This window comes from Phaethon aethereus (assembly GCF_964289735.1).
Source record: "Phaethon aethereus genome assembly, chromosome: 3".
Taxonomy (NCBI): Eukaryota; Metazoa; Chordata; class Aves; order Phaethontiformes; family Phaethontidae; genus Phaethon; species Phaethon aethereus.
In genome coordinates this window covers 16,228,328-16,246,984 of record NC_138576.1, presented here as the reverse complement: position 1 = coordinate 16,246,984, position 18,657 = coordinate 16,228,328, and positions in this window count along the sequence as shown.

The window sequence follows — 18,657 nt, the reverse complement described above, 5'->3', positions numbered from 1 at the left end:
TTGCTAATCTTTTGACATTGTGTTTTGTGTTGTTTCAGCATTACATTGTTCCAGTACTGTTAACTGTCCTGGTTTCGGCTGGGATAGAGTTAATTTTCTTCCCAATAGCTGGTGTAGTGCTGTGTTCTGGATTTAGTATGAGAACAATGTTGATAACACACTGATGGCTTTACGTGTTGCTAAGTAGCTGTAGTGCTTATACTCAGTCAAGGACTTTTCAGCTCCCCACGCTCTGCCAGCAGGGAGGGGCACAAGAAGCTGAGAGAGGGCACAGCCAGGACAGCTGACCCAGCCTGGCCAGAGGGATATTCCCCACCACACAACGTCATGCCCAGTACATAAACTGGAGTTGACTGGAGGGGTGGGAATTGCTGCTTGGGGACCAGCTATCGGTCACCAGGTGCTGAGCAATTGTTGCATTGTTCATCACTTGTTTTTGTACATTCCTTTATCAGTAGTAGTAGTAGTAGTAGTAGTAGTAGTAGTAGTAGTATTTCCTCTTCCTTTGCTGTCCTTTTAAACTGTTTTTATCTCAACCCACGAGTTTTATTTTCCGATTCTCTCCCCCATCCCATCTTGGGGGGAGGTGAGTGAATGGCCTGTGTGGTGCATAGTTGCTAGCTGGGCCTAAACTACGACATTAACATTTGTAGATGTGAGCAATTTTCAGTGTAAAAATTTGCAGGATCTGTTCTCTTTGCGAGTGGAGCCATGTGACTGATAACCACGAGAGCTTGGCAAACCAGAGGAATAAGATACTAGCTGTATAACTAACTAAATGCATTACAGAGAAGAACCTTTATTAAATTTCTGTAACGCTTATAGAAAGTTTGCTATGATGCTGAATTTTCACTGGAACATACAATATTTTAATGAAGAAAATAATCCAAAATTCTGGTTAACATCTGAGATCATTCATAAAACAGTTGAAAAGAATGTTAGGTTTGACTCAAAGCCTGTTGATTCCACTGGGTTTTGATCTCTACTCTTATTGCAGATCAATTAAGAAACTGTAGAGGAAGACTACAGGAGTTGGGAAAGCTGCATGCTTTGTTTTTCCTCATCTATAGCTTACAATAATTTAGAAGTTACAAGGAATTTCTAGAACCATTTACCTAGATAAGGAAAAAATCTACTTTGTATCAGAAAACTTATTTCAAAGGTTGTTTCTACATGGACATATTGTTAGGTTTTCCAAGTAGAATTACAGAAATTGAAAGATTAACTCCTCCATACCCTCCAAACTCCACACACCTACCAGCATTTAAACTAAATAGGTAAATATTTAATAAGATGCTAGAACAGATGATGATCCAGTACAGAGAAGTATCGCAGGAGAACTGCATTCAGATATGAGCTTTTCCACAGTTCCTGTATGACTGTAGTTGTGCTGTGGTATATTTGTTTTGCCTACAAGAAAAGCTATGTATTCCTCTCTGATTCACTGAGTATGAAAAAAGGCATCCATTGGTACACATGGACATGATTCCTTCCCGTGTATAGGGTATGGGAACATATATAAATGGCAGACTGGGAAATAGGTACAAAACATGGCAATGACAGTGGAAATTGTGTAAGTATTTTTAATAGTTTGCAGTGGAATAGCACCATCACTGTCTTTTACGTTTGTACTGGGTTTGCGTGGCAAGGTTTTGGTAGCGGGGGCTGCAGGGGCGGCTTCTGAGAGAAGCTGCCAGAAGCTTCCCCCATGTCCAACAGAGCCAACGCCAGCAGCTCCAAGAGGGACCCGCCGCCGGCCAAGGCCGAGCCCATCAGCCACGGTGGCAGCACCTCTGGGGAACGGAGGTAAGAAGGGGGAAAAACAGCAACAGCAACTGCAGCCGGAGAGAGGAGTGAGACCATGGGGGAGAACAGCCCTGCAGCCCCCAGCCCAGAGCAGCAGGAGGGGCAGGAGGGGCTCCAGGCGCCGGAGCAGAGGGTCCCCGGCAGCCCCTGGGGAAGCCCATGGGGAGGCCGGCTGTGCCCCTGCGGCCATGGAGCTCCACAGGGGAGCAGATCTGCACCCACACCCGGGGAGGGCCCCACGCCGGAGCAGGGGGATGCCCGAAGGAGGCCGTGACCCCGTGGGCAGCCCGCGCTGGGGCCGGCTCCTGGCAGGGCCTGTGGCCCCGTGGGGAGAGAGAGGAGCCCCGGCTGGAGCAGGGCTGCTGGCAGCACTTGTGACCCCATGGAGGGGCCCAGGCTGGAGCCGTCTGTCCCTGAAGGACGGCACCCGTGGGGGGACCCAGGCTGGAGCAGTTGGTGAAGAACTGCAGCCCGTGGGAAGGACCCACGCTGGAGAAGTTGGTGGAGGACTGTCTCCTGTGGGAGGGACCCCAGGCTGGAGCAGGGCAGAGGGTGAGGAGTCCTCCCCCTGAGGAGGAAGGAGCAGCAGAGACCAGGTGTGATGAACTGACCACAACCCCCATTCCCCATCCCCCTGCGCCGCTCAGGGGGAGGAGGGAGAGAAATCGGGGGCAAAGCTGAGCCCGGGAAGAAGGGAGGGGTGTGGGGAAGATGTTTTAAGATTTGGGTTTGGTTCTCATTACCCTACTCTGATTTGATTGGCAATAAATTAAACTAATTTCCCCAAGTCGAGTCCGTTTTGCCCGTGACGGTAACTGGTGACTGATCTCTCCCTGCCCTGATCTCGACCCACCAGCCTTTCGTTGTGTTTTCTCTCCCCTGTCCAGCTGAGGAGGGGAGGGACAGGGCGGCTTTGGTGGACACCTGGTGTCCAGCCAGGGTCAACCCACCACAAAGTTGGAGATAGGTAGTGGGTTAACGCAAGTGTATCAAATCACACACACTGAGCACAAGATTTGTTCAATTAGTTTCAGTTGACATTCACAGCAGAATGTAATATGCCTGTTCCCAGGTATGAGATGGTGCCACATCTTGTCTTCTGACCCAATGTACTGTGCAGCATCCTACATCAGGTGGCTTGGCATATGAGGTCTTTCACAATGGAAAGTTGAGAGTTTTTAAGAGCTGTTTTTCGAAGCACTCAAATGGATGTTACTCAGCCTGGAGGTTTGGAGTTTTTTTGCCAGTGCGACAATTACAAGAGATGAAGGAACACTCTTAAGGAAGTGTTTTGAACAGTTAGAGCTGTTAATAGCTGCAGAAGCATCAGTCAGGCTGTAGCTTTTAAGTTTTTAAAAAATGGTCTTTGAACATTCATTTAAGATTTTTACACAGGTACAGCATGACTGAACAAGTAGTGGGTGCTTTCGTGCAGTGCGTGAATAAAAATGAAATGTGGGTGGGATATGAAAGCAGCAACAGTTTCAGTTACCATTAAGAGTGATGAAGAAACAGTTGTGACGCTCTGAAACATTCCTGTTGTACACTGAGAAAACAAAGGCTTTTTCTGGCATGGGTTATACCAGTTGTAAAACAATGTGTCTGATTAATAATGCATCCTATTGAAAAGAAATGGGAGGTTTGCTTAGGTATGATTCATGGTTGTCTGTTGCAGTAATTAGGTCTGTTGCTTGCATTAAGGTCAGCATGACCCTATTTACTTTAATTTTTCAGTCTTGAGGGTCTGTGCAGTTGCTGTTTAAGGAGAAATTAGCAAGATAGAGCAGTTCATTGGTTTCTCTAGTTTTTGCAAGTGTGTATTTCCTTTATTTTCTTTTTTTTTTTAATCGTCATTCATTATTGAAGCACTTGGTTGTTTTATAAAACTTAATTGACCTTTTATTTTACTCTTTAATAACATTTTCTTTCTCAGAGGTTTTAAAAACATATACTATTGTGGTTAAGATCCTCGTCAGTTCAGTGATGAACAAAAGTACTTCCATGACTTTAAATACGAAGCAGTATTTAAAAAGGTTCTTATGTGCTTTTAATATACTTTCATATGAAAGACAATCCTATTCCAGCTATCCTATTACTTTATTAATAGTAGTTCACTACACTTGGTTCCTCAGTTTCCTTCACATTTGTTAGTGTTTCACAGTAGATGTCTGAACATTATTTTGCAAGTCTCCTCAGCGTCTTTTTTTAAACTCCTGTTTCTTTAATACCTACAAAAACTGAAGAGTAGTCTCCTGACGTTTTTTCTGGCAGCATGATTGGAATAGCTCTCAGTCTTGAGTATAACTGTTCTCTGCACCTTAGGGAAGTGATATGATCCCCAATTTACAGTGAAACAGTGGAAGGACATTGAGGTTACGGAAAAAAAAGAAAGATCACAAAAGAAAAAGAAAAAATGCAGTCAAAGGTCTTAGAAGAAGTTACACAGAACATCCCAAACTGAAATCCTGAGAACCCCGATCAGCTATTGGTACTCCAGGAGATCGCAACTCCAGTTCTTTGGACCCACAACTGTGCAGGGAGATACAGCCCAAGGGCCATGCTGTGCAGCGGCTCTTACCCACACTGCTCAGGGTAGCATTCTTCAGAAAGGGCATGCTGTGTCTGCCGCGCTCTTCACATGTCTTTTGTGCCTCTGAGGTACAGGTTTTGTGCATGTGTGTTCAGATGACCAAAATACTGTGAAGTATGTTTCACGGCTAGCCAGAATGGACTGTTCATGGTCTCATGGTGTGGCATGTGCTGCATGCCTGGAAGCATGGAGTGGGAACAGGTAGGTAAGGGCACCAAGTGTTTTGGGAATCTGTTGGAGGACTGTGTAGGGTGATGGGAGCAAACCTGACACAATCTTGTCCATGCTGCCTTATTTAATTACTAGCAGAACTAAAGCTGAGTGCAGAATGCCTGGATGTAAAATAATGTGTATGCAGTGTAGACAGGGTGAACAGGAGCTAGAAGCAAACTGGAAGCCAAGTTGTTTGACAATGTAGATATATCCATAGACATGCCAATTTTTTACTTTGATTTAGTTTGGTATTAAGGATTTGATTCAGTTTCTTGTTTATGTGCTGCTTTTGACATTTGAGATGTCTCTGAGTATTCTGCCTGGCTTGGTCTGCTGCAGGTCTCACATTGTGTTTGTGGGACCCTTGCAGCTGTCTCAGATACCCTGGAGCATATCAAAGACCATTAAACATCTATGTGGAGGCAACTAAATTGAGTCCCAAGACTCCTAAATACAGAGGTCTTCATGCAGACGTCTACAGCTGCAACTCCTTCTAGTCAATGAAGATACAGCCGATGTAGTCGATGGAGCCAGGCGAGTGATTCAGCTAATTCAGTAAATAAATCTAGTGGCTGGTCAGCTGATCCACTCTCTCAGCTCCATTGATTGTATTGATTTTAATGGAAATTCTGCCCAGTGAACTAGCAGATACCTGCAGTTTGATTCAGTTGCCTAAATATAGGTGCCTCATTTCATGTGAGGTTCGTTGGTGTACCTGAGATGTCCATAAAGGACTGGCAGATATGACAGAGGACTTCCCTGCTTCTAGCTGCTTCTCTGGAGCAGCAGCTAGAATCCAGACAGGCTACTCTGGGACATCTCAAAGTTAGAAGATGTCTGTGGTTAGGCAGACAAATAGCACTACATATTTCTATATTATCTTAAAAGTCTCCTTTTGTATGTGTCAGAAGTACAAAACTGAGCATATTTTGCATGGAGGAGACCATCTGGGCTCCACATAAGTACTCTGAAAATCTCAGTGTGGTAGGTGTTTTTAGCCTACATATATGATATTTTATATAAGATTTTAGACACATTTCAATATTTCTGCATAAACACAAAAGGCAGGTATGCCTGCAACCGTTTTTAAAACATTTTGAGAAGAAAAGTAGTTGTCTTGCAATTAAACCAGTCATTCTACTTGGCAGGACCCAGTTTTAATTCTTTCATACAAAATTTGCATGCAGAATGCTTCAAATACTAAGTTGTTGGGTGTTTTGGAGGGATGGTCTCCGTTTTTCCCTACTAAAACTGCTGTACAAATCAGTCATTTTATCACAAATAACCTTTGCTCATCTTCGTAAGGAAAAAAGCTTTAAACTTAATAATCATCTCTTAATTTTCCTTTCTGGTTGCACAGTGGACCAACTCTTTCCTTGTTCTTCCTTATAAATGAATGTCCATTTTCATGATGCTGTTTGTTTATGATTTTTGTCCTTGTATCTTAGTCTGTGCTTTGAACTTCCAAAAAATCTTTTTACCCTGAGGTTATAACCTCAGGTTATGTCCCTTGTTTCACTTCTATTCCAGTGTTCTCAAACTTTCGAAAACATGCCCTGTAGATTCCTGTAAAAAAGAAGATTCTTTTCTGGGTACTAATCAAACACAATAGACCCCTCTGTGCTTGCTTGCCCTTTCTCCTTCTCTGGAACTTCTGCTCCATGCCTATATCCAAACCAGAGAGGCCCCTTTTACTTTCTGCATTCCATTACTGAATATCAGATTGACATATTCTTCTTTAACACCTACCCTATACTAATAACCTTTAAGAGTGATGTGGTGTTTCCAACCCCAAAGCAAAGCAGAGATAGGCACTGCAGCATCCTAGACTTCTTCCTAGACAGCACCCTACACAGCACACTAGAGAAATTTTGTGCATGAATGCACTCCAGTTACGGGGCGAGTACGTTTGGCTGGCGCCAATAAAGTTATACCTCTTTAAAATGTGAATTTTCTGGCTTGTGTTATTGTTGATCTGGTAAATTATTAAAAGCGACTCTTCCAAAAATCATGTACTTTCCCACACATTCGTATGTGTTTCTTGCAGTGTTTGTTCTTTTGGATTTCTCTAAACTTTGGCTGTCAATACAATCTTTTATGTGTCATCTTGTCAGGTTAATATGTGTAAGGTACACAATTGTACAGTGCTGATAGGAAACCAGACAATGATTTCTGCATTCCCTAGCTGAATGATTTTGTACCCTACTTGAAAATGACATGACTGAGGTTTCCTGTATTTGGAGTTAAGTGTAGAACATTTATAAAACTTCTAGTTCACTTCCATAGTAACAGAAAAACATGCCAGTCACTCTCCTAGAGCATTACTTACTACTTTCTGTACAGTTTCTTTTTCACATTCTTTCATACAGTGCTTGCATTTAGAATTTAAATACATCTTTTTAAAAATTACCAAATGAACAATGAAAGCTTTCCATTAATATGAAAATTGTTTTGAGCAAAAACACTAAATCACTTAAGTCTCCAAGAGATTCCTGAGCAGGCTTTAAAATTTAATTTTTCCCTCTTTGTGTTTCAGAAGAAGAATCAGAAGGTGCAGTTTTAACATTTAAATATGTTATTCAAAGTATTTTCGTAGTCTGGAGAAAAAGATCCTGCCATGTGTTTCTGGGCCTTTTGCATATATTAGTGAATGTATATTTTATGCCTAGCTGAACATAACCCTACAAAAATTACTAGTTTTCAACCCTACCAGCTCAGACCCATGCCACTGAACAACACTGGGGGAATATAAGATCAAGAGTGAGAGACATTCCTTTTCAGTTGTAACTTGAGTTTCGAGCAGCTTGAGCCAGTCATGAAACTGTTCCCCGAGAGTGAAGCATGGAAATGAAATTTCACAAGCTGTACAAAAAAATAATCTCTTTTCATTGTTCAGTCTATCCTGAATACAAAGGTTATATAGAACCTAAATTCAACCAAGAGCCTAGATAAGTGCTTAATTTTACTAATTTCAGTGATACTTAACTGAGTTTAAAATCAAGCACATATCTGAATCTTTCATGACATGGAGCCATAGGAAAAAGAAAATTCAATTTTCAGAATAATTGCTTTCATCTTCTGAAGTGATGCCCTGCAATTTGTTACCTAAGGAAACATTTGATAAATATACCTTTACCAGTGTTGTGGTAGAATGACATTTTATTTCTGGTTGTTGTGGACAACCAGAAATAAACTGTTCTCTGTACATGTACTCTAGATGTGTCTTGAAAAGATGCAATGTTTGTTTAAACATGATATAATAGCTGTTTCTTTGTATATCCAGCAGTATATTAAACATAATCTCTCAAATATTGTTTTGATTTCCTATCCTTTTATTTGGAAGATACAGGCATAGTATCAACACAAAGATAATATTGCTACATATCTAATTTCTGTTCTCCTGTTAATCTTTTCTTCTGTTAGCAAAATGAAGTACCCACAGTGTATATTTTATGCTTTCTTTAGGGATTTTGTTACCTATGTAATGCAAAAGGACACCCTAATTTCTTTATAAAACCCTACCTTCATTCCTTCCAAAAACCTGCAACAAGAGTGTTGATGTTAATAATGCTTCAGACTGATTGATTGATATGTGCCTGGCCAGGAGCACTGCGACCCAGCACAGCGCTTCTGTATTAATAAGACATAAAGTCAGACCATTTATCATTTAGTATAGCCAGCACACAAATTAGAGAACAGCTTGCCAGGGTATATTGTGGTCTTATTACTTTGTTTTTGCCAGTGTTGCAGAATAGATAGCTTTGAAACCCTCCTGTGCTCTACTGTGGCAGGAGAGCGTTCATGTCATGGTGACCTGAGTCGTTCAGTTGCATACAGCGCTGACTCAGGAGCCTTAAGTGTCCTATCCAATTTGCCAAGCAGCAGACTCTTCTAAATCAAAAGAAGGAAAACTCCATAAAGATATAATCAGTGGCAGTTACCACAGGTGTAAGATGTTCAGCAGTGCAATCAGAATATGAAACTTTGGGAATAATTTACTGGATGTCACTGAGGAGCACATGCTTTCATCACGGTACAGTACATTTTTTATTATATAGCTAGTATTTCCATGCTGAAAAATATTGTTACTGTTTAATGAAAATGTTAGCATATCATATGATAACATACTCTCACTGCTTTATATCAGTTACTGTTCAAATATTGTAGTTGAGAGACATTTTAGAGGTAATATTCATGTTTTAAGTATATGCATTTGTCTGTCCTTTGTGTACCTCGTGACTTGTCAATCATTTGCTGTCTTTGGGGTGAGTGATTTCCTCTCAGGAAAACTTTGAAATAGTAAAAAAAAAAAAAGCAGACAACCTGAATCTTTAAACACTTAAAAAAGACAGCTTAGATCTCAAACTGCTAAATTCAGTTTCTTAAATTGATGGAATTAGAGCTTTGTAGTGGTCTTTAACTAAAGATTCTTGTTTAATGCGTTTGGTTTGCATATTTATGTTCATGAATGTTCCTTATTTAATCTGTCTTCAACATATAATACATGTGCAACTGCTCGCATGATTGAGTATACCTTGGTGCTCGGTTTTATTTTGCAATGTAATACATTCACCTAGAGATGTACTTGCCACCCACAGACGATGAAGCATATTTTAGACTGCTCCCATTGTCTTTCTGTCTGCTCTTTGTTCATTAGATGGAAAATATGATCCAGATATAGGGTAATGTGCTCTGTCAGAAGAAATCAGTGAAGATCTCTCAAGCAGTGAGGCCCTTCTCTGTGAATGAGGTCAAGCCTCTAAACCTGTGCACGCAGTGTACACCCTCGGAGAACCGCCGCAGAGACTGGCCGGCTCTGCCTCTGCTGCTCTGAAAGAGACGGCTCCAAAGTGTCTTTAAGTTCTACATCCCGCTCTCCATCTGCCCCACAGACAGCTGCTGCGCTGCTTCCATGAATGAGCCTAGAGGCAGAGGCTTGGGGAAAGGAAAAACAAGTCTGGTTTTGAGGATGGCTCGGAAGCTGTACAATCAGTGTAGGATTACTCTTTGCATATTCATTTCAGATTCTGAAAGGGTTCTCAGAAACAGTCTCTAGCACAAGTAACCAGAAGAAAGAGTAATATACGCCTAGTGCTAATTTCTTAGAATTTTCTTTGGAAAACATGCATTTTGAGATAATCTATCTCTTTCTGGCTTGCCAGTCTGCTTCCTACTGCTTTACCCTAAGATCTCAAGTGCTGCTGTACTCAAAAGTATGGAGCAGATGTGTGAGACAATTCTTGAAGAGAGAGTTGTATCTCTTTCCCCGGTAATAGTGACAAAGCTTTTGCATTTACAGTGCTGGGAAAGGGAATGACCTAGACCTGTACAATTTAGGGAACGTTTTTTACTAATTTTCCAGTCACCACTTTGATCATCGCTTCCTAACATTGATTTGTGGCACCTTCTTCCCTCCCTTTCTCCTCCCTCTACTTGGCTTCTTCCTGCCGCTTAACAAGCTCAATTGGTTTTATGTATGTAATTCTTTTTTAAGAGAGTTTGAAGGTGGTCTCTAAAAGAATTGCTTTCATCCAAAGCCAGGAGCTGATCAAAGCAACAAACAAAAGCCGAACAAGAGCCAAGGCGGGGCTGCCTGACCAGCCATAGGGTCAGGGTTCTGTGCTGGAGAAATAGTAAAGCATATCAGCTGAACTATGCTGGAAGCTGCTGATACAGGATTTTCTCTCCAGTAACACCTGCAAAGTTTGTGAGATCCTGCAGGAAAAACAAAGAAAACTGCATCAGAATACGTTGTTTCCTGCACAGAGGAATGTGAAAGCGTTTACAGGATGAAGTACCATGGCCTAACTGTATTTATTGCCATATCGTATATTAGGCTCAGTCTGCACCATTATTACAACACTGGACTATCACCCAGCTCTAAGCTTACTTTTATGAAGTGGCTCCTTAGCCCAGTTGTCAGGATATTAAGGAATGACATGTATGATGGCCTATGAAAAGAAGGTTCACACTCAATCAAAAAAGCAAGTAAATGAAGATAAATGTTATCATTACATCTGAAAATAGATTTCTAGTGAAAATTATAACTAAGAAACAAGCTAACAATAGATATCCAGTCATTTATAAAGAGTACATTTAAGATTTCTTCCAAACTCTTTTTGCAGATACAGATTTTTATCAGGCATTGGTTCCAATAGTGAATATGATTTTCTTTACATTTGTATAGTAATCCAGTGTATGACTTTTCACAAAGGACTTTCTACTATGACCAATTTGAACTTTGTCTGGCATTTTTTCTTCTATATTAAGATAGGCTAAAATAAAGTGTCATTGTTAAACAAATCATTACTACAAATCAATGTCTCAGAAACATTCAACTCTGGTTTGAGAATAGGCGTAAAAGTTTCTAGGGAGAAGGAAGTTTAAGTTTTCTGTAGTCATAAAGGAAGACTAAACTATGTCTTAAAACCAAAATGGCCTTAAATAATTAAAGGAATCTGGTTGCAGTTGGAGTTTTCTGTTTCCCCAGAAAACTACAATGTAGGCTGTCACAGCTTAGATTCCTTCTCACTACATTGCCAGCACGCCTTAGTCCGGATCTCCAAGCATAGCTGTATATCTTAATGTGTTTATGGCAGGTTAGATTGTTTTGTATTTAGTCCAGCTTTATGCTTTTGCTTCAAAGTAAAGTTGAATTTTTATGAGTTTAAAAATACTATTTTTGAGGGTGGGGTAAACATATCTGGAACATATATTCTTTTTTCCTTTTTCTGTAGAAAATATTCATTTGCTATTTTTGCTACTGTTCCCTGCGTGAATTGTAGCATTTTCATTGAAAAATGAACACTCTGTCCTCAAAAGTAATGATTGCTGATTTGCAGTTGAAAACTTCCAGCAAAAATAAGAAAATACTTGTTTTTAGGTGAAGTCCTTCTCTTTCCAATGGCCAAAGTGGATGTGAAATAATTTCATTTTAAGAATGATCCATTAAATAGTTTGATTTATTATCTGCCTGAAGAAAAAAAAGACAGCAACAGCTTTTTAATAGTGTTTTTATTGAGGTCGTTTAACATTGATTTGTCCAAGTTTGTTTTCATCCCTTTTGATATGGAGCTGTGTGATTTTTTCCAAGGGCATGGAGGGCAGTTGACAAATGGGTTTAATTTTTCAGTAGGTGTGGAAAATTGCATTTATTTTATCTCACTGCAAAGTTCTCCTTATTAATCTCTGCGGTGGTCTCCTGCGAATAAAGACATCTCCCTGTTACTTACTTCTGAAGTGAGTGAGAGAACTGATTTCAGTGATTACTAGAAGCAATTTGGCTTAGAATCTAAAGTTGCCAAAAAGCTTGGTAATGTCTTCCCGCTTCCCACTCTTCCCAGTGCACTTGAAAGGTTGGCACCTTTCGACTTGCACTCTTGTTCCAACATCCTGTTGCTTGGAAACATGAGTCAGTGGAGGAAATCATCTCACTGTTAATGCAGGAGAAATCCCGTGGCTGTAGTCAGCCTGATTTTCAAAATCAAAAGAAGCTATCAGATAAAAATTAAACGCAAGCACAAAAGAAGAAGAAGTGGTAGAGAGACCTGAGTAGTCTTCTTGCAGTGTATTCTCTTTATGGAACCAGTAGCAGAATTGTTCTTGGCTGTGTAAAGATGGTTAGGATTATGTTCTCTGTGATCTGTCGTCAACCTTAATCAGAGTCTCTGTGTTTAATCATGAACTACTTTGGAAAGTGGCATTATTAGGAAACCATTAAGTTTAATCTGCTCTGGTCTGTAGATAACATTTCTAATATAATTCCACAGGTGATATATGAGTTTTAAGGTCTGGTAACAGAAAAGGAGATGGAATTTCTGGCAGAGGTAACTGTGTTTAAGTCAAAGCTTTTATGCTGCCTTTAAAATGTAATGGTCAAACGGGGTCTACTGAACTGCCATAACTTTATTCATATATGAAACACAGAATGACTAGAGACTTTTTAATGATCTGACAGCTTTATTGCTGTGGAATAAATTACTTCATCAAAGAAGTAGACTTCAATCAGCAGATCCATAAGTGACTACTGATTTTAATTTTATTAGTACTACACAGTTGAGCTCAGCAGAGGATCATGATTTCATTTCTCAGCAACTTCAAAGCTTCAAAGTTTCTTTTTCTAAATAAGGCTAACAGCAGAAAATCAAACCCTTTTTGAAGATTTTGATGAAAATCATAGGGATAGTAAAACATTGGTCTGGAAATGATCTCAAATGAGGAAACGTATTTAGATGTTTCCCACACTCCAGTATTATATCATCACCATCAGCCTTCTGAGCTCTTTTTTCCTCTCTCTTACTGCCAAGTCATTCTGGCAGAATACTGTGAGGAAACAGATTTGACTTCCAAAAACTAGTATTTTTTGAAAAAAATTGGCAATAGTCCACCTACTTACTATGCCTGCAAGTGGCTTTGTCCTGACAAACAAATTTTGTAAATTACCTCTACATGTGATAATTTTGTGGTACATGAACAACCAGATTGCTTTCTGAAAGAGTAAGTTTTTCTTCCTCTTTACCCATATGAGTTACCAACTGTATTAGTAAATTAAACAGTTGCAGGAAAAATTCCTGTGTGCCAGAAATCAGTTTTCTGTTGTAAAGCCTTGGCATGGCTCTGGTGCTAGCACTCACTCTCCACAACAATTCCCAGGCACACTTCTGAAGTTATGATGGGCCGGTGACCATTTCCAAAAGGCATTTTGGATGGAGTAACCTTGTTTTGAGGCAACATAAGACATAAGCTAAAATACTATGCTGAGTCTGGTGTGGGTTGAATGTCAGTAAGAGTCTCTCTTAGTTCTCCTGAATCAAGAATTTTGTATAACCTATGGGAATAGGTTTACCACACTGTATCACTTTTACACAAGATAAACGTTAATAGAAGTTTAAATGTAATTTATTCTTCCAAATCCAAAGCTAAAAAAGCACTGTCTATAATTACAGATAGCTTCATGGAAATAAGAGTAACACATGATTACACAGTCTTGTGGCTGAACTGAATCCATGAGGAAGATCTTATATTATGTATCACTACTACTAAAGAGAATCAGCTTTGTGCTGTCTCCAAATTTACTTTTGTTCTTATAGTTACATTTACATACTGCCCTAGGATTTCTTTCTTCTTAATCTGATTGTTGTTTTCAATACAGGTTTTCAAGAAGTGTTAGAGACTTTACCAAACTTTAGAGATATTGGTGGATTTTTGATGTTACTGGATGGATCTAACTCATGTTCAAGGAGCAAAAGGAGCATGCTAACAACTTTTCCAGGACTGATCTGTGAACAAATTGTTAATCTGCAGTAAAGAATGCTTTCTCCTCCCAGACAAATTTTAACAGATAGCCTTTTGGATGCCTAAATCCATAGTTCATGCAAACAAAACCCCTCATTTCATGCAAGTGATGAACTGCGTCTTCCCATAGCGTATCAAATTATTTTGGAACAACAGTGAGGTTGGAAACATCTTACCATTCTCCTCTTAGAAATGATACAGTAGAAATAATTGATCTGTTAGGCCATTTCAAAAGTGTGAAAGCTGGCTGGGAAAATGTATCCATTGCTATCCTGTTTTCCTGGAAGGATTAATATATTGAAATAGTAATGTCAATTATATTTAGAATGCAAAAAATTTGTAACCTAATAGGAAGCTTTTCCTCTTGTAATAATTTGTAAGACATCTCTAAGATTGAATTTTTTAGTAATTAACTGTGTCTTCCTCATTTCCCACTTAGATCCCTTGACTATTTTTTCAATCTTTCTTAACATAGCCCACATATATTCTTTACTTTACTTCATTTCTGCTGAAAGCAGACTTTTTTATCAGTCTATTTCAGTGGGAGTTGTCAAAAACCCTGGATTAATTTCCATGCTCTAAAGTCCTGTCTGTCCCAGGTATAGGATAAATTTTGTCCAGAGTTGCTGTGCTAGATCTTCAGTCTTCACAAAATCTTAATAGTCCTCACTGATCTTTATCACAGTCAACTGCAACTGAAAAGTCACTAATGTGTTATCATCTTTGTTCCACCGTGTAAAAGATTGACAGCCAGCTGAACATGAGCCGGCAGTGTGCCCAGGTGGCCAAGAGGGCCAACAGTGTCCTGGCCTGTATCAGAACTAGTGTGGCCAGCAGGAGTAGGGAAGTGATCGTGCCCCTGTACTCGGCACTGGTGAGGCCGCACCTTGAATCCTGTGTTCAGTTTTGGGCCCCTCACTGCAAGAAGGACATTGAGGTGCTGGAGCGTGTCCAGAGAAGGGCAACGAAGCTGGTGAGGGGTCTGGAGAACAAATCTTATGAGGAGCGGCTGAGGGAACTGGGGTTGTTTAGTCTGGAGAAGAGGAGGCTGAGGGGAGACCTTATTGCTCTCTACAACTACCTGAAAGGGGGTTGTGGTGAGGTGGGTGTTGGTCTCTTCTCCCAAGTAACTAGTGATAGGACGTGAGGAAATGGCCTGAAGTTGCACCAAGGGAGGTTTAGATTGGATATTAGGAAAACTTTCTCCACCAGAAGGGCTGTCTAGCAATGGAACAAGCTGCCCAGGGAGGTGGTGGACTCACCATCACTGGAAGTGTTCAAAAAATGTGTAGACGTGGCACTTCAGGATATGGTTTAGTGGGCATGGTAGTGTTGGGTTGGTGGCTGGACTTGATGATCTTAAAAGTCTTTTCCAATCTTAATGACTCTGTGATTCTGTGTGATCTCCCTCCAAGGTCTAGCTGATGGGACTGCATGTCCTCCTGCTGCTGGCATTTGTTCTGTGTTATGGTGACCAGTCACTGCCTGTCTCTCCTGGTAGATACTGTCCTTGTGGCTGAGAGTGAACTCTTTTTCTAAATCTCAGCAGCTGGAGTACAGGGTCATAGCAGAGTTGCGCAGGTTTTCTTCAAAACCTGGCTGGTTCAACTGCAGTTGAACTTGAAGGTGACTCTGTATGTGACAGACATTAACCCTTAAGATGATCCCTGTTTATTCTAGTCACGTAATCCCTGTTTACCACAGGAATCCTGACAGTTCCTTGTTTCAAATTTGAAGGCTGTCCTCTTTAGTGACTAACAGGCTTCTACTCTCATTTTCAGATGCCTGGACTTGGCATCTCTGTTCGGCAGCATTATCCATGAGTTTCTAAGACATTGGCCTGACCTGCTTCATTTGTATCTGCAATTTTTTCTTAGAGTCCCAAGTTCCTCAGAGTGGTTTTCTTCTTTTTATCATGGTTTTAAGCAGCTCTTCCAGGTCCGGGTTCTTCCATTTTTTTCTCCCCTTTGTATTGGCAAGTATTTTCCTCTGCATGCCCTCCATGAAAACTGACAGTGTGATAGGGAGGTGCCCTTTGATTTATCAGTCGTTGTGGTCGAAGGCTGTCCTGTGTCAGTGTGTTGGTTTTTTTTTTTTTTAATGGTTCTGGTCACTGTCTATGTTCATGGCTTGGAATTTCACAAGCATTGGAAGTTTAGCCTGTGCCACCCACTTTTATCCAAGAGAGACATAAATCTGAGCTGGGAATGCTGAGTTCATTGAAGCAGGAAAACAGGACTCAAAGACTTTGCTTCCTGGTGCCACGGAGTCAGCAATTTGCAATTCAGGTACCACAGTCTGAGTAGCTTTAAAGAAAAGAGGGGATGATAACCATCACAGAGTTAGTGAGAAATGGCTTCTCCCTTGCTTGCTTCATAGAAATAATTTCTCCTCCAACTGAGAGTCACTGTGATTCTGAATGGCAAAGGCTGATGCTGGCAAAAAAGCTCCTGCAATGCCCATTTTCTGGTTCCAGTGGTGTGTGATGATGAAAATGGCTATAAAATACTTATCACATCTTCCAAAGTATGCTTCTGGATTTATGATTGTGTTTGGCACTATGACTGTAAGATCCCACAGGTAAATGAGGGTTTACCCGGTGTACAAATCCAGAAAGCCTATTTTGCTTCACTTTGCAAACTCACTCACGTAATTAAATTAGCACCCCAATGGATAAACAAACATGCTTCTGTTGTAAAGGATTCCTGGACCTACCCCTTGCACAAATAACTTAATCTTAACTGATTCCTTATCTGTAACATCACATTGATAAGATGCTGGTTTCTGCCATGCGCAGGGTTAAATATTGGGTTTCTGCTTTGTCCACTAGCGGGCTCAATAAATCCTGAGCAAGTATGTTAAGTCCCTGTAAATGGTATATCTATTTCTGTTCCTAATAAACTGTACAGAACAGTAGCTGACTGTGTCTATGGAATAGAGTTTGTAAATAGAAATATTCCAGTGTTTTCTCATTCATCACAATTAGATCCATATAGCGATCAGTAAAGCAAGTAAGCTTTCATTGCTAAAGCAGGCTGCATGCCTATTCATCTGATAATGCTTTTGTGTTGTCTCAGAATGTTTTGTGTCACTCTGCATGAATTTAAAAATTTCCTCTTTTTCATGTGATTTAATGAAGCTTTTCAAGAAGTAAAGTTTGAAACTCAGGTAGACCAGTCTGCTTTGCATGGTCTTAAAGAGAACAGGCAAAATCCAGCCCTTTTTTAAGACAAGCCTCTGCCACTGCAGTCAAATTTTTGGCTATTCTCTTTGTGCTGTATCAGTGATTTTTTTAAGTGCAAAAATTCTTTTGGCTGTTATATCATTCATTTCATGTTTTGGCTCTGTATTTAAATAAAGCAGAAAGTGTGTGGAATGGATGATAGCTGAATGCTGTTTTCTTTCCTGAAGGTGTAACTTTGAATGTTACCATGTTGAGAGCATGTTCAAGCATTTTAATTTCTCTTTAGTTTAGACTTTCAAGACTGTGATGAACAGTTATGTAGAACCATATTGTACTGCCCCTGAAACTGTAGAGATGGGCCCCTGAGCCCGCGGATGCCACCAACCTAACAAGAGAAAATATTAGTTCATAATGTGGGGAGGAATTTAAAAGAATAAAGCATTAAATAGGTATCTGTCAGGTATCTTTATATTTGTCGTTGTTACAATGAACATAAAACATCAATGTAACAAAGACAAATAATTATCAAGACACCTGACAGTCATATAACAGTTGAAAGATGGATTAGAATTAGAACTAAACATCTCATAGTGCTTTTGTGTAGAACCAGCATTTAGTATTTCAGAGCTTGACCTTGGGTTTCCTGCATACACCTCTGATGAAGCTTTGTAAGGACAATACTGATATCAGGCTTTCCTCACTGTCTCCAGCTGCAGTTGGTGTAGGTGAAGCAGTACTTAAAACAAGAAGAGCCAGAGGGTTCCTATCAATGTGGAAAGGGAACTGTCATCTGCTTTCTGCGTTGGAAGAGAAGATGCATCCTCACCTCCATGTTAGCACCGAACATCACTAACAGGCTTTGCAGCTTCTCTTTCACCCTTCACCAAACACATACATCGGTATTACTGACTGCAACTTTTCTGTTTGATTTTGTGTACAAACACAAATATTTTGTCAGTAGTGCCCACTTCTTCTCTAGATCATACTCTTAAATCTTTTTACCTGCATTTATTTTGCTTCTAGTAATACTGTGTATTTATAGTATCAATAGTCTATAATGTACAGTATTAACTATACTATATATAGTATTAACATGATACAAACAAGCATACAGAAATACGATTATATATGTAAAATTTGTTTTTACAAAGTCATAAAAAGATATCCAAATTGTCAACTTTGTACGTTGTTCTTCTTTCGTATGCAGTTTTTCTTTCGCTTGAGTGAATTCCTGCAGGATGCTTCCCGCCGGGCTCATTTCCCAAGCAGTGCCCAGTGCTGAGGAGGGGCTGTTCAGTGTTTAGGAATTACTGCCACAAACAGGAAGCGTTTCATGCTTTCTATTCACAGTTACTTGAGGAGGGAAAGGACATGGGGCCCAGGGCAAGAGCTACTTTGTAATGGGAAAAGAAAGCTGACGTGGCTTTTGGTTCTACCAGTTCATTGTATTCGCCGTGGAAAGCAGGCGGCAGTTAAGTACGTGGGAGATTCAGCTGGAATAGGCTGACTCCTCAGTGACAGAATAAGTAAATTATGAGGTTTCACTAAGAACAAAGTCCTAATAATTAAA